This window comes from Panthera leo, chromosome Y (assembly GCF_018350215.1).
Source record: "Panthera leo isolate Ple1 chromosome Y, P.leo_Ple1_pat1.1, whole genome shotgun sequence".
NCBI lineage: Eukaryota > Metazoa > Chordata > Mammalia > Carnivora > Felidae > Panthera > Panthera leo.
In genome coordinates, this window is record NC_056697.1 from 3,855,025 (window position 1) to 3,872,796 (window position 17,772).

At 41.5% G+C, this 17,772-nt stretch overlaps 1 long non-coding RNA gene across 1 annotated transcript in view; it reads right to left on the reverse strand.

Annotated features, from left to right (window-relative positions):
* LOC122212664 overlaps positions 1-17,202 on the reverse strand; it is a 36,282-nt gene extending 19,080 nt beyond the window's left edge. The window contains exons 1-2 of the long non-coding RNA XR_006199255.1: positions 17,118-17,202; positions 16,633-16,708 (exon numbers count right to left, since the gene is read on the reverse strand). This is a non-coding gene — a long non-coding RNA (uncharacterized LOC122212664). The remainder of the gene's footprint in view (positions 1-16,632; positions 16,709-17,117) is intronic.
* Between the last annotated feature and the right edge of the window lie 570 nt (positions 17,203-17,772).

Sequence of the window (17,772 nt, forward strand, 5' to 3'; positions counted from 1 at the left end):
CCCCTGGCAACCCCTGATCTTTTTACTATCGCCATAGTTTCGCCTTCTCCAGAGTGTCATCGAGCTGGAATTATAGACTATGTAGGCTTTTCAGACCCGTCTCTTTCACTGAGAAATGTGAACTTGACGTTCCTTCGTATCTCTTCACAGCTTGAGAGCTCATTTCATTTTTAGTGTGAATAATTCCATTGTCTGGATAGACCACAGTTTATTTATCCAGCCACCTATTGAAGGACACCCTGGTTGTGTCCAACTCTGTGCAATGACGAATAAAGCTGCTGTACAGCTACCCATGAGCGGGTTTTGGGGTGGACATACGTTATCAGCTCTTTGTGGTAAGTACTCAGGAACACGATGCCTGGGTCGTAGTGGAACAGTAGTACGTTTCACTTTTGAAGCAACCACCAAAGGGGCCGCACCATCCTGCATTCCGCCCAGCGGTGGATGAGCCTTGGTGCTGCTCCACTTCCTGGCCAGCATTTCGCATTGGTCTTTGTTCTGGACTTTGGCCATTCTAGCGCACGCACAGTGCTATCTCACTGTTGTTTCAATTTGCATTTCTCTGATGACATTTTTCATTAAAATCTTTTCTATTTCATCACAAGTGGACAGGTTAGCAGGACCAAACGCAGTGTTATTTTTCAGATGCTGTTACAGAGAAAATTAGACTCAGAATGCTGATTAAACGCTCCCGAGTTTGCGCTATTGTAAGCGATAGATGAGGTTTTAGAATGGAGGTGTTTTCTCATGCTCTTCTTCGTCATTGCAGAACCTGGTACTTTGCATTAAAGAGAACAGTTTACAATGGATCTAAGTCACACGTAGAAGACTCCACAACTGTATGGGTGTTTTATTTTCCTTAATTCAAAATAGAACATGTCACAGTCCACATGTGAAATTTCTATTGCTGGCAGACTTTTTGTTTCACCTAAATTATTGGCAGAATTTTCTCCAGTTTCCTACAGTATGTGTGTGCACTGGGTTTGGATCAATGGTCTTAAGCAGGCAATTATAGACATGCAGGGAATTTGGAAGAAAGAGCGAAGATAATATGGTGGTAGGACAACCACATGGGCTTACAGTCCACACTGCCTTTTTATGAGCACCACCGGGACCAGACAAAGATATGGAGAGGGACTTATGCCCATATTGATGTGACTAATTAATGCTCTGCCCACACCCATAACTCACACTTAGGCTCCATGGTTTCTCTGTCTCTACAGTGGACACGAGTTTTACAATTCTAGGAAAGACATCGGCAAATTTGTTTCCTATTATCAGGAGTGCATGGAAAGTTGGGGAGAGTCCTGTTTGTCTAGTTTGTCTTTGATATTGATGTGTGGATGTTACATGCCATGATGCATCGCATTGGGGAAGGCATGGAGGGCCATGCTTTGGAAGTTAACCAAGCCTTAGTTGTAGCCATGACTTGGCCATGATAATAATAATGCCCCCTAAGTGTGTTAGTTCTTAAGTGGGTAAAAAGCACATGGCACATGACTCAACGAAGAGGAGGATTACAGTTATTTTCAGCAACGGATGGATCTAATAAACATATGCTTTTAAAAAAACGTTCAGTGGTTTCAAGGAATATAACAAGGTGGCTCAAAGGAACTGGATGTTCTTTGAAGCAAGGATCTGTTTTCATCCTCCTCAGTGCCAGCCTTTAGACAGTGAGAGGGTGATTCATGCTGAGTACTAGCAATTAACTGTCTATGATTGAAATGGTCAATGGTTTTATATATTGATTTTCAATTACGGTGACTGCCTTGTTCACTGCCCTGCTTCTGTCCCTTGTTGAAGGAGATTTTGTGGAGGGTCTTGTTTTCATGCCCTGAATACTGTTGACTGGACCCGTGCAGAGAATCTGATCAAGAAGGAGAGGCTGGACAGGTCAGGCGTGCGCTGGGGTGCACAGGGATCAAACACGCTACTAATATGCTCCTTCCAGAAACCTCAGGTAAATAACTCTTAGGAGGTGATGTCTCCAAGTGGGTGAGCTGAGTCTTCAGGAATGCAGGACAGTGAGGAGGAGGAAGCCCTGAGTGACAGGTGAGCAGCAGCAGATATGAAGTAGAGAAGGGGAAAGAGAGGAGGGAAAAGAAAGGAGCTGGTACCTGGGGAAGCAAGGAGCAGATATGGGATAGAATGAGAGGGGCCAGGACAGTAAAAATGAGGAAGGAGCCAGCAGACCTCCACGCAGTTAGCCTGGTAACAACCTGATGTTTGATGTCTGGGTCTGGTTTCCCTTCTGGTCTGTCAGTGCCTTGAAAGGAAATGATCTTTATTTACTTATGTTTTCACATCCATCCATCCATTCATTTTAGCCAGAGCACGTGAGCAGGGTGAGGGGCAGAGGGAGAGAGAATCCCAAGCAGGCTCCACACTCAGCACAGAGCCCGACTTGGGGCTTGATCCCCAACCCTGGGATCACGACCTGAGCTGAAATTAAGAGTCAGATGCTCAACTGACTGAGCCCCCCCCAGTGCTCCAGGAAATGATGTTTATTTTTAATTTTTTGTTTATTTTTGAGAGAGGGAGGAATCAGGCAGGGAAGGAGCAGAGAGAGAGGGAATCCCAAGCAGGCTCCGAGCTGTCAGCACAGAGCCTGACGTCTGGCTGGAACTTACAAACTGCAAGATCATGACCTGAGCCGAAACCAAGCGTCGGATGCTTAACCAGCTGAGCCACCCAGGCGCCCCAAACAATGTTTATTTTTAAGCTTATTTGAGTCAATATCTGTTAACTGCTGATGCATCAAACATTAAAAAAATCAGATACTAAATTTTGGGTTTGTGTATTATACGAACACAGGCTAAATATAGAAAGCTTTGCATTTCAGATAATTAGGAGAAAAAATAGCATCATAGTAAATCCCCCTAAACAGAATTACTAATATTTGTCTACATTTCCTTCCACCTTTTTTCAAGTGTATTGTATGTATTGTGATATTTATATCCAATTTATTTAATCCTCAATAGAGTATATTACATTTTCTAAATTTGTATGTGCTTCTCACCACGTTGGTTTCTGATACATAGTGGTCCACTGACTTGATGCAATGTCATTTATTTAAACCTTTACCAACAGGAGGCATTTACATTGTTGGTCCTTTTTCTTAATTTCAGCTCAGGTCGTGATCCCAGGGTTGGGGATCAAGCCCCAAGTCGGGCTCTGTGCTGAGTGTGGAGCCTGCTTGGGATTCTCTCTCCCTCTGCCCCTCACCCTGCTCACATGCTCTGTCTAAAATGAATGGATGGATGGACGTGAAAACATAAGTAAATAAAGATCATTTCCTTTCAAGGCACTGACAGACCAGAAGGGAAACCAGACCCAGACATCAAACATCAGGTTGTTACCAGGCTAACCGCTATTGACTTTGTTTTTATTTTCACAAATGAACTAAGACTACCACTGTTGTCCGTCAACCATTTCCCTTAAAGGCTCTGCATTATTATTTAAATTTTTTTCTTTCAATGTTAATTTTTGACAGGCAGAACACGAGTGGGGGAGGAGCAGAGAGAGAGGGAGACACTGAATCTGAAGCAGGCTCCAGGCTCTGAGCTGATAGCACAGAGCCTGATGTGGGGCTCAAACCCACAAACTGTGAGATCATGACCTGAGCTGAAGTCGGACGCTTAACTCACTGAGCCACCCAGGCGCCCCTCCTCTGCATTATTTATAAATCATCTTATGGCATTTGTTGTGGAAAACCCCCTGAGGATAATCTATTTTTTTCTTCCATTTTTTTAGGTCACTTATATTTCCTGCTCGAATGCCTGTATGTGATTCTTTTCTCTTCCATGAAGTTCTTGGCAAGCCCTCTGGGTCACCAAACTCAATTATTTCCTCGGCTTTAGGAAAATTCTTTCGATGATGGTTTCAATACTGTTTTCCCTGCAGTGGTCTTTGTTTTCCCAAGTTCCAACTGTTCTTTGGAGTTGAAAGTAAGATTCTACCATCATTAAAAAAAAAAAAAAAAAACAACTCGTGAAAAACTAATTTGTGTTCTGTTCGTTCGCCTTCTTTCCGCCATCTGAGATTGGCTTACTGGGTTGATTTCCCCACACTTTGCTCTTTGGTACCCCAGACTGGAAAGCAGATCTTCATCTCGGGATGGCGTTTCTCAACTCCACCCGATCTTTCCCAGCTCTGCCTGTTGTTACCCCTCCCCTACTCCACACTTTAGATCTCATTCTTTTCATGTTTAATTTTTGAGAGAGGCAGAGCGTGAGCAGGGGAGGGGCAAAGAGAGAGGGAGACACAGAATCCGAAGCAGGTTTCAGGCTCCGAGCGGTCAGCACAGAGCCCGACGCGCTCGAACCCACGAACCGTGAGATCATGACCTGAGCTGGTCTGTCGTTCACCCGACTGAGCCACCCAGGCGCCCGTACACTTTAGATATTCTTGACTATGTTAGAAAGTATGGCATGTATAGCATGCTGATTCTAGTTAATCCTACTGTGTTGTATATTCGGAAGTTGCTGGTTTGTAACTATGTGTGATGATGGATGTGAAGCAGACTAGTGGGGTGATCATTGTGTAACATTACAAATATCGAATCATGATGGTGTACAAGTGAAACTAATGTTATATGTCAGTTGTATCTCAATAAGAAAAAGAAGACATCGGACCTTCTGATCTTCATCTTGCACACGTGGCTTCCAGAATTACAAGAAATATATACAGTTTTTTAAGCCTAAAAGACAAAAAGGGGCATGAGGGTCCCTTGTACCTAGGCTTTGGCACATATTTGCTGCCTGGGTCATGCTTTCTTCTCCCCAGATCCATCATGTCCATTGTGATTCTTTCTTTTTCCTCTGAGACATCATGTCTCACAAGAAGCCTTTCCTATTGTCCTAAGGGATGTGCCCAGATCTCTGGGTTAGGTGTTCCTCAAATGTATTTTTGAGGACTCTATTACCTACAAAAATGCCGCCAGTCTATTATAAGCTATAAAAAGGCAGGGGAAATATGTCTGGCTCACCCGTCTGTTTTCACTGCACAGCACATTATCTCAGAGCATTCTAAACAATAAACATTCAGCATATCTCTTGTATCATTAATTATTTAAGAAGGTCCCCTGTGAGTGAGGGAAGATCTGGGTGAGGGAAGATCTATAAAAGCCTGATGTTTGCACAAAGCGTGTAGAGTCAGAGCCTCGTCATTGGGAGAAAAGCTTTCAAGCAAATCAGCACTTTTGAGCCAACATGTTGTCGGAGGTGGAGGAACCCCTACTTCTTGACCTGTCTGTATCAGAAGCTTTTCAAATATTGCCCATTTCCATCTTCACAAGTGCGTGGTAAACTAGACAGGAGTGGTCCTGCTTTGAAAAGAAAGAGACTGAATGATGGGAGAGGTGCCCAGTTACACCAGACATCTGCACCAGATTCTACTCCGAGCTGCTGTGAATCTGATTTCATGATTTTGATTGGAAAACCCAGACTTTGCACCTCCATGTAAAGCTTGGGCTGCACTCTTGAGGGCACTTGACCTGAGAGGCTTCCCTGATTTTGAGAGTCCCCCCTGCCACTCCGCATTGCCCCTCCCAGCCCTGTGTCCCTCCAGGTTGTAATGGGGGGGGGCTGAGGGCATCCACCTAATTTCAGTTGCAGCCTCATGTAGCGTGCTAGCACAGGCCCATGGCAAACGCAATTCGATTCTCCCTGTCTTCCTTTACTACTGAGAATCGTGTTCCTTCCAAATCCTTGTTCTTCCTCATGGATTCCTGCCTGTCTCACTCCCAACACCACCCCCTCGAAGAATTATGCTGTGCAAACTGAGAAGTCCTCTTCTCTGCCATGAACATTTTAAATTCGCATGGAGTAAATTAGAGTCTTTCCAGTATGTGGTTATTATGCCACAAACAGCAAGAACATTACACTATTTTTTAACATTCCTCAGATTTTACACCCTGGTCCCATTTTTATAATTACTAAACAGACACATGGAGAACATTTATTGTGAAAATGTTAAAATCGTTTTCTTTTGGAACTTGTTGCTCATAGGCAGTTCTGCAAGCAAAGCTTGGGGTGACTTGGGTCACATATTAAAAGATACGTGGGGCGGAAGGCAGCACCCGTGGTCAACCAGGTGAGCCCGAGCTCCCCAGGCAGGAGTAATGTGGTTGTGGAGGTGACGTCTGGGACCTTCCATCGCTCATGGTTGAAATGCTGTCCACCTGATATCCACTTAGGGGTGACCTCAGGAGTGAACTCTGTCTTTCTCCTCCTGATCCTCATATCTCTTCATTTTATCTTGACCTCTGGCAAGACCCTTACTTTTTCCATGTTGACATACCAACTGGCAGAGTCTGGTTATACCCAGAGTGTCAGGTTCAGTTTATTTTATTTTTTTAAATGTTTATTTTTGAGAGACAGAGAAAGCACATGAGCAGAGAAGAGACAGAGAGAGGGGGAGACATAGAATTTGAAACAGGCTCCAGGTTCTGAGCTGTCAGCACAGAGCCTGACGAGGGCTCAAACTCGGGAACGGCGAGATCGTGACCTGAACCGAAGTTGGATATTCAACTGACTGAGCCACTCAGGTGCCCCAGGTTCAGTTTAAAATGTATGGGAGGTTTTATCACTCTAGGTTTTGTTTTTCCTGATCAGCTAGGAAGACCTACCAATAAAGATCGATCGGCCAGATATCATGACTTTAATGTTACGAAAAGGAAATATTTACCAAGAGACACCAAAGGTCTTAGGATAAATCAAGTTTGAGCACAAGGTCCGTTAATCCTTTTCTCCAGGATAGTGGAGCTCTCAGCACACTTTAGAGTATTCAGTAAATATGGTCAGTGTCATGATTTACATCTTTCTTCTTTTTATCTTTTACACATTTGACACCATCTAGATGATACTGGTTCCAAAATCACGTGCATCGGAAGCTGCATTGGCAAGAAAATGGACAAGGTCATGTGAGTTATCCTTCTTGTCACTCGACCCTGAGATTCCTTCCAACAAACAAGTGGGTGTGAGCTGCCAGATATGTGGCTTCCACCAGGAATCTCCACGTCTGATGATACTATTTTGAATGAGTCCTTGGGTTTATGCAAAATGAATTTATTTACACATTTTTGTCAACAAGCATTTTTTGAAGTTACTGACCAAAGATGGTTGAGTAAAGATGTTTATTACACTCTTTCTCCTTAAAATCCACCATAAACAACTGACAAAAACTAGAGGGGAAAAAATAACCTCTGTCTTTAACAACATAAGAACATTTTCACAGAAACAATCACATTGAGTCACGTCTGCTGATTGAACATGGCTTAAAAAAAAAGATGGTTCCCCTTTTCTTGGAGGACGAACACAAAAAGGCTGAAGTAACAGTCAAGGTAATGGTGAGTGGGTGTGAAGAGTTGCATGCACACACATCTAACACGTTGATAGTATAAGGTTGTTCCCTTCATAGTATCATGAGTTTTCCATCATTTAGTCCCCATATGTTAATTTGCATTTCAACTGTGGTATGTCCTGTCTGGCAGCAACTGGTTAACTGTCACGTCTTTTGTCTTTCCTTGGACCTGTTGTGAACCTGCATCCAGCTTGCCTTGGAGTGAGGTCCTGGGCTATACAATGTGGACATAATTCGTGGGGGTGACTTTCAATTCTGCATAAAAATCTAATTATATGTTTCCTTCTCTTTCCTTTCTCCACTGGCCAGGATGAACACAAACATGGAAGCATCAGAATTTAGCTATGAAAAATTATGGCAGCAAACAATGGACGCCAATTGGTGCCTAAACCATTTCTTAGAGAAGTTATTTGTGACTCAAGATAGCCTGTTTCAGACATCACGTGAGAAAGGGTACTATAGCGTTTGAACCATCATACAGTTGTGGGTTTATTTCCTCAGTCAGGGTTACCTTATCGAATACAGTGTATGACTGTTCCCTTGCTTTGAAAAATGGAATTAAATACCTTCATCACAGGTAAGCCCAATATTAGACAAGCCTGGAATTCGTCTATGTGCTCTACTTTCTATTCCTTTCTTGAACAGTTCATCCTAAATCCATAGGGTAGGGCTGACAACAACAGGTGTCCATGCCAGGTCAGGGAGAGAGCTTCAGTGTTCCAGAACAAGATGTCAGAGCCAGTATAAGCAGGAGAGATAGCACCAGTGTGGGGGAGAGGAAGCCAGATCAGCTATGGGAAATTGGATACATATGGGGAGGAAGAAGAAATAGCATGTGCGTTAGTCACGAGGGGAGCCAAGGTTCTCATGGTCAGATAAGGGAGTTAAAATTACGAACGGAGAAGGTTTCAGTGAAGACTGTGGTATGGAAATAGAATCAGAGGCATCTTTAACTCACGATTTTTGATGCAGTCAGAGATCCAAAGAAATGAATGTAGATAGAAATGTATGCAGATATTCCCTAGTTCTGTTTAGTCAGAGGGCCCGGGAACAGTCCAATGAGCACATCGAGGGCCCAGATTTTGGCTTCTATGTACCACTCTTTATTAAGAGATACCAGGGCTCCTTGAGATAAAGAAAAAAAAAAGCGGGGGTGGGGGGGGGAAGTCCAGGGCTGGGCTGGATCAGGAAAAGTACAAGATGAGTTAGTAATGTCTTGTGTCAGAAAGTGCCCAAATGATGAGATTATGTCAAAGGACAGTGAGGCTTATTTGGAGGATCTAACACTGGTTAAACTGGGGACAGTTTGAACGAATTAGAAGCCATTGAGTGAAATGACAAACCATGAGGCCCTATTGATCTAAATAAATCAAAGGAAAATGTGATGAGGAATAGGACATTTTCATAATTTGAAAGAACTGCCCAATGATACGTACTTACAAAGGGCAAATGAGTGCCTTTACAGTAAAGCATGAAAACATGTCACTTTAATGGAATGATCAAGTGACCATCATTGTTAACTGCACTAAAAAACGTTGTTCACCACAAGACAGGATCAAAGGGGAACATGTTATTACTTCTGGGATATTCCTGCCAAAGACACAAAGCTTGAATGGAGTCATGCAGACAGTTAGACAAACCCAATTTGAGGGGCATGCTGAAAAATAACTGGCCTTGTGAATTTCAAAATTATCAAGGTTGTAAAGGTCAAGGGAAAATCCGAGGAAATGCTCCGGATGAAAGACACAATCAAATGTCTCATGTGATTCTAGAATGTAATTTTGTTTTAATTTTTAATTTTTTATGGAATGTAATTATGTCTAAAGGACATAATTGTGATAGTTGGCAAGGTTAAATAAGGTCTGGCAATTAGACCATCTTAATGGATCCAGGATAATTTCCTTATTGTGATGTAAGAGTTTCCCCATTTGTAGAAAACCAGTAGGGCATTTTCAGGATTAATGATGCATCAGAGTCACCACATTGACTCACAAATGTTTCTGGAAATTAAATATAGTTCTTTACCCTACACTTGGAACATTCGGTATATTTGAGGGGTTTTTCTTTTTTTTTTTTTGTATTTTATTTTTATTTATTTTTTTGTTTTTTTATTATTATTTTTTTAATATATGAAATTTATTGTCAAATTGGTTTCCATACAACACCCAGTGCTCATCCCAAAAGGTGCCCTCCTCAATACCCATCACCCACCCTCCCCTCCCTCCCATGCCCCATCAACCCTCAGTTTTTTAACAGTCTCTTATGCTTTGGTTCTCTCCCACTCTAACCTCTTTTTTTTTTTCCCTTCCCCTCCCCCATGAGGGTTTTTTCTTAAGTTGTAAGGAAATGGACTATCACCTTCCTGAAAATGATGTGGACCTCTTTTGCCCCCAGCAAGTTCACTGCCTGTATGGATGGGGATCCCACGCAGGTGGGGTAGTTGAGGGAGGCACAGAAAAATCTTGGTCAAAGTTAACTGTGAACTAGTATCTCCTTTCCTGCAGAGTGGAGGCTGATGCCCTCCATTGAGGAATGAGGGGCTGTGCCCTCCCAAAGCTGCATCGCTGCAGTTTTGTTCCAGGTGAGTTGATGCTGCTGGAGAGGCCATCCAGACGGCTGAGTCAATGCTACTGCGCTGTGGGTCAACAGATGCAGGCACAGCTCCCTGGGTTTGCTCAACTCAGGTTGGGCTCCCGTGAGATCCCCAAAGAAAAGTGGAGGATGAAAATTCTCTCTTGTGTAGAACCACTGGCCCTCCTTCTTCTGTTTCCTTCTATATCTTCACCACTTTCCCTGATGTTTTGTCTCTGTTATCTTTTCTGCCTAAGCATTTGAGATTTTCTTTATTGGCCTTCATGATGGTCCAGAATATCAGTGCTTGGTATTATTCTAGAATTACTATCTAATGCAACACATAGGAGAAAGAAAAAAAATTATCTATGATACAAGAGGGTGGACTCATCTTCAGAAAGGTTAGATTTGTAACTAAACCCTAAGAGAATGACCCAGAAAAAAAAATGGAGACATTAAAATGTTGAAGTAAAATGGCTATTTATGGTATTGACACACAAGTTCAATAATTTCCCCACACATGAGTAATAATACGTTAGAGAACAAGCTAACAGATAACTCACATTAGCAAATAAGCAAATAATAAAGTGCCTCAAAATTAACCTAACAAGCCATGTACAAACATATTTAGAGAAAATGTTGAAACATCATTGACATATATTAAATAAGAATTAAATAAGTGGAAAAACATGTTATTATTTTCTTGGCGAGGGAGCTCCGTATTGTAAAGATGTCAATCTCCCTAAATTAATTTGTAAATTGAAAGCAATTTCAATATCAATGCCAACAGGATTTCTTTGAGTACAAGAAAAGCTGGTTCTCTGAGTAGTGAGGAAGCATCAGCCCCTCCGGATACACAGATGGGTTATAAAGCTACATGTATCATAGGCACTTGGTATTGGCACAGCAATAATCAGAGAGCAATCAACAGGACAAAGAGTCCATAAATAGATTGGGAATTTAGTGGATGACAAAGAGAATATCCCAAATGAGCGAGGAAGAGAGAATACACTTAAAGCTGTGAGACAGCGATGTGGCCATCAGACGGTAACATACGTGCATGCACAAATAAGTGTATATACAATATAATTCTTCTTTTAAATGCTTGTTTATTTTGAGAGACAGAGAGAGCATCGGTGGGGAGGGGTAGATAGAGAATCTCAAGCAGGCTCCATGCCGTCAGCACTGAGCCCAGTGCAGGGCTTGATCTCACGAACGATGAGATCATGACCTGAGCTGAAATCAAGAGTTGGATGCTTAACCGACTGAGCCACCCAGGTGCTCCTATATAACTGTAGTTCTAAACAGTGTCTTTGTGTACATAGAGACGGTACATGGATAGATGAGATAGATGAGAGAAAGACAGATATATACATTAGATATAGATAGGTAGGTAGGTAGGTAGATAGATAAATATTCCTATTTATCTACCTGTGCTTATTTTATTCATTATACAAATTTAAAACTGAGAGTAGAGATTCCAGAACGGAACAGGAAATTCAGTGATGAACTGGAGACAACTTTCAAAGCAAGACAGAAACTCCAGGCACTACACAGATTTACTGATTTGGCCACACATGAATTTATATTTTCTGCATTCAGACACATACTAGAAATGAAATCAAAGAACAAATTTTAAAAAATGTATCTCTTGGCCTAGGACATCCTGAATTTGAACAAGGGATGCTTTCGTTGGTGCATTTAATTATTTGGTATCATCAAAAGCCAACAGCATAGCACACGACATCAATGGTTGCTCCAGACACATTAAATTGATTATCAGTTCTGTTTATTAGAACTCCGTAAGTGGAACTATAAACATTTTCTCCATATCCAGGCAGGAATTGATTCACTTATCCTTAGGAAGTAAACGAAATCCAAGTTCCCAAAATTCAGCTAAGCATGAACTTTGGGATACAGGAGGAAAAGTAAATCAACACTATGAGAACTCATTCAAATTATAAGAAGGGATTCAAGTTATAGAATGCTTTGAATTCTATAAACTTTGGGGGTTTTTGGTAACAGCTTTATGGAGTCACAATTCACACACCATGCAACACACCCATTTAAAAGCGCACAATTAAATGGTTTCTTGTATGTTCACAAAATTGCGCAACCACACAATAAATTTAAAGAAATTTTCATCAGCTCACAAAAACAGCCTGTATATTTTGCATGCAATTCCTCACCACCCCTCCCTTCCAATCCATGCAACCACTAATGCAGTTATTGTCGCTAAAGACTTGCTTACTGTAGACATTTTCATATAAATGGGAGTCCCACAACATGTGCTTTCATGACTGGCTTCTTCTCATGGCATACTGTTCCCAAAGACTACTCATGTTACAGCAGGTGTCAGTACATCATTTCTTTTCATGGTGGACAGCCCATTCTATGGTTGGACCACATATGTTTTTTTTTACTTCATCCATGCACGGAAATGTGAGTTTTCCAACTTGCCTCTTCGTTTTCAAGACCACTTTGGCTACCATGGTGTGTTACAATTGCGTATGAATTTTAGAATCAACTTTCCCATTTCTGAAATAGGCCATTGGGGTTTTGATGAAATGGTGGTGAATCTGTAGATTGCTTTGGTGAGTATCATTCACCATAACAAGATGAAGTCTTCCAGATTGTGAACACAGGATGCCTTTCCACTTTCAACTCTTTACTTTCTTCCAGCAGTGTTTTCTAATTTTCAGAGTATGAGGTGTACTACTTTTTTTTTCACCTCTTTTTTTCTTTTTCAAGTTAAGTTGTACTTCTCTCATAGGATTTATTCCTAAGCATTTTATTATTTTCAAAGGAATTATGAATAGAATTGTTTTCTTAATTTCATTTTTGGATTATTCATTGCAAGTATATAGAAATTTGATTCATTTTTCTTATATTAAGCTTGCATCCTTAGAATTTTCTACGTATAAGATCATGACACCTTTGAATAAAAATGGCCTTTTGCCTTTCCTATCTGCATACCTTTTTAAAAAAATTATTGAATTTATCAAAATAAACTGGACTTCCAATTTTTTTCTATCTGCATACCTTCCATTGCATTTCCTTCTCCGGCCAGTCTAGAATGTTCAAAACAATGTTGAACAGAAGTGTTAAGAGCAGAAATCCTGGTCATGCTCCTTATCTTAGGAGAAAGCATCCAACCTTTCACCATTAACTAAGATGCTAATGCTTGGTGTTTTGCAGATTTCCTGCGGGCGTTTTTTTTTTGTTGTTTTGCTGTTGCTTGTTTGTTTGTTTTGTTTTGATTTTCTGTATATGTTGGAAAAGTACTACAACTGATTTAATGATCTGTGTTCGAATTTTGACCTACATACTTCCTTTCATTCTGAAACATGTATAGCCATGTGCCATATGCTACATAGTAAGTGGTCTTAAACTTGTGCTAATGGTAAAGTGAATTCCCAAATACCTCAAGTAGAATTTAATATTTAGCAAACCTAAATTCGATTTTAGTGCTTCCTCCAAAATAAACACACAAAGAAAAACAGACAGAAGATTGATCCCATGATACTCAAATACAAATTTTAAGTAGAATGCAGCAATACAAAAGTATTGGTAATCTTAGAATCGATTGAAAATATATGAAGAAAAGTGTCATTGTAAATGGTGCTGAGAAGCTCCATTCCGGAACTGGTCAGCTTCAGTTTACAAACAGTAATGTTGTCTCACAACTATAAAGCACTTGTCAGTTTACAAAGACCTTCTATAATCATTATCTCCTTGGTATCTTCCAATTTTGCGACAGGTCAAATGTGTATTCCTTTTGAGAGTGAGGAAACTGTGTTTCAGAGACATCTTAGGTTATGTGAATGCACACACTGCCCTAAGGGTGGTGCTTGTACTAAACATTAGGTTTCTCCCTTTGCTTTCCAGAGTTCCTCTCTGCACCTGGCATGATGTGTACAGAATTGTTAGTCACCACCACCTGTAGTTTCCACAGAAGGCAAAAACGGGAAAAGCTGATTTGGTTTAAAAAAAAAACAAAACAAAACATTGGGGCGCCTGGGTGGCTCAGTCGGTTAAGCGTTCAACTTCAGCTCAGGTCATGATCTCGCGGCCCGTGAGTTCGAGCCCCGCATTGGGCTCTATGCTGACTGCTCAGAGCCTGGAGCCTGTTTCAGATTCTGTGTCTCCCTCTCTCTCTGACTCTCCCCCATTCATGCTCTGTCTCTCTCTGTCTCAAAAATAAATAAACATTAAAAAAATTAAAAAAAAAAAAAACAAACAAAAAAACAAAAAAAATGAAGCTCAGGAATTCAAAAGAGAATTCAAATGTCCCATGACATCAGGATGGAAAATAAAAGCTATATTTAAAATATGAGGGGCTCCTGGGTGGCTCAGTCGGTTAAGCACCGACTTCAGCTCAGGTCATGAGCTCATGGTTCATGAGTTTGAGCCCCGGGCCAGGCTCAGCTGAGAGCCTGGAACCTGCTTTGGGATTTGTCTCCCTCTCTCTCTCCGCCCCTCCCCTCACGCTCTGTCTCTCTCTCTCTCAAAAAATAAATAAAAATTAAAAAATAAAATACAAATATGATTATGGGCTGTTGGCACTAATTAATGTTAATTTATTTTTGCCATTCAGATGCTTCACTGAGGTGAGTTCATTGATGTGTGATGCTGATTCAAAACTTTTCTACATACATATTTTAGGTAAAAACGCTCCAGTTTTGAGGATGGGGTTCCAGTTTCTCAACGGTTTGAAATCCAGAGTCCATAATTAAAGCAATTTAAAAACATTTAAAGAGATAGGACATCTCCAGTGTGGGTTACCTAAATTTCAGGATATTGCCCTGTGTATTCTGTTTCAAGATCCATAGATCCTATGAAAGAATTCTAAAATATTAAAAAGAGAACGTTTTTTTTTTGAGAATTTTCCTTGTAAAGATGGGATTTCATGAGTTCCAGTGAGCTCCAAAGCAAAAACAGTCCACGCAGTCAATAAAAAAGGGTTTGAAAATGAATTATTATTATTATTATTATTATTCATTTATGAGGGAGGGATTTTCAGACTTCAGGCCCATATCCACATTTTCCTGCTATGTCGCCATGTGCCCTGGGCACAATTACAATGTATGCCACACTCTGGGAGTCCTGTTCTGTCATTGTAAGTTTGTTTGTTTATTTTCAGAGGGAAGAGTATGAGCAGGGGAGGGACAGAGACAGAAGGAGAGACAGAATCCCAAGCAGGTTCCATGTCGTCAGCGTAGAGCCCAACACAAGGCTCGAACTCACAAACTGAGAGCTCGTGACCTGAGCCGAAACCAGGGATTGGATGCTCAACTGACCGAGCCACCCAGGGGCCTCCTGTTCTGTAATTTTAAGAAGCCTCAGTGACAGCCAATGGGGTCATGCTTCCACTGACAGTGAACTCATAATGTGCAGTGTAAATATGGATTGCCACATATTTGAGCAACTCAGCTCACAGCAATGTCTGTTGTACTTGAGAAAGTACATCGGGACAGGTGATGAGTCACACCTGCACTGCAAGTTGGCTTGGCAGTGTGATGTCTGAGCCGGTCAGGGAAAATAAAAGGCAAAGTTGGCGAATATTCTAGTTTATTCTGTGGGTCTTGCCCGTGGTATGCTTACTTCTTGGCATAAAGGCATCCTAAGCGTTAGGTTAAGGGAAGCTTAGAGGATGTTTTGATCAGAATTCTCCAGAAAAACAGAACCAATAATGTGTGTGTATGTGCATAGTATATATATTAACATTAAATCCTGGTGGCACCCATGGGAAATAAGAATACATAAGCGTGTCTGATGGGTTGTTATGAACATTCTGGAAGGAGATATGGCGATACATAGCAAAGGCTTTAGATAAAGGACTATCCTTTGACAATCAGTTCCATTCCTAGAAACACACTGTAAGCAAACAATCTTTGGTGTGTGCAAAAATTTAATTGTGTGTTCTCCCAAGTTCTGTTGATTAACAGTGAAGAGATGGCCAGAAACTAAATGCCCCAAATGGAGAATTGATAAAAATAAAAAGGAGCTGAGTTTCAGTGCAGCTATTTCAAGATGGTACTCCAGAGGTGCCAAGGTGGCTCAGTTGGTTAAGCCTGCAACTCTTGGATCTCAAGGTTCATGGGATCCAGCCCAGAGTCGGGCTCTGGGTACACAGCATGGATCCTGCCTGGGATTCTCTCTCTCCTTCTCTGTTACTCCCCAACTCGCTCTCTCTCGCAAAATAAAGAAACTTTAAAAAATAAAAAAAAAAATTAAGATGGCATTCTAGGATAGGTTATAACAAAACAAGTTAAAATATTCGACAGATATAAACACAGCTACAGAGATAGATAGATAGATAGATAGATAGATAGATAGATAGATAGATACAGATATATCTCTATAGAAATAACTAAAAGGATATATACTCAATAGGAAATGATGGTATGATTACAGGTAATTTATGCTTCCTTCTTTGCACATTTCTGTATGTATCAAATATTTTAATAAACAACAACAAAAAAGTAACTTTCCAGTGGAGAATCCCAACAATACCACCCCGGTCAGGCAATCATACTCAACCCCAACAGTGCTGTGATGTTACTAGAACGTGCCCTTGTTAGGATGTGACAAAAATGATCCTTTGTCTCTGTCTTTCTTGTGAAAACCCACAACCCCAGGCTAAACAGGAGAAAAGTATTCCCACGAATCCCGATTGAGTGATACTGTACAAAATACCTGAGCACTCCTCGTTCACACCATCCAGCTCAAAAACCAACCGAAGTCTGGGGAAACTGTCACAGCCAAGAGAGACCTAAGAAAACATGAGGAGTGAATCGAATGTGGCATCCAGGTGGGGTCTTGGAGTGGCAAAGGGATGTCAGGGGATATGAAATAGGGAATAAGGACATTGGAGTGCAGTAGGCCTTTGAGTTAGTGTTGTGTGTATAGAGATGATGTCTGCGAAGGGGAGAATTCACCAAGGTGAGTCTGTTTCCTGCCCTCCCGCGTCAGTCTCTTCATCCACATCTGCCAGTTTCCCCATTGAGAAAGATGCATAATGGGTGGTCTCATCTGAGGTAAAGACTTTTCTCGGAGCCTACTCTAGGCATCGTTGATGAACATTGAGTCTAGACTGTATCAAATCTCACGTGTCTCCTTCACCCATAAACAGCTCCTCTCTCTAAGCCTTCTGGCATTTCTGTGGGGAATGCTTCTCATACCCTGTAATGGTCATTTCTGAGAACATATCCCAGACGAAGAGAGCTGCCCTAACCTTCCTCTGGGCTGGACAGGACTGAGGCTCAGGTGTTTCTCTCACCTGCCCACTGAGTGTAAGTCCCAGCTCCTGGTGATGTCACAGAGCTGGGGTTCAGCTCTTTTGTGACACCAGGGGTTTTCCTGGGATGGGCCAAGATGCTTACCATTATGGTGGGCACCTTCATTCAGCTACAGTGTTGACTATGAACAGTTAACAGAGAGTTTCTAAAGCAATTTCCGGAAAAGCTTTGATCCCAAATGGTGCCAATTTCTACCCCAACCAGCCATAGAGGTAATGGTGTTGTTTTCCCCTTAAACCACATTTTTAAAAAACTGTTAGTATTTTCTGGCCATTTATTTTTTGGTTGGAAGATCTGACAGCTGCATTTTTTTCCCTGACAAGGTTTTTCTGGTTTACCTAACACAGTTGGGTTGGGATAGAGCCAGCAGAGCAGCTGTGGGCTCTTGGTGGCCCGTGTTTAGGGCAGCAGGAATCAATGACAGAGCGAAGGTGGATCATTGGGAAGGGAGAAGCAATCAGCTATCGGGAAATGGAGATAATATTGGGTATGCTTCAGGGGAACAGACTTCAGTCCTCTGTCTACACCTTCACGGTAT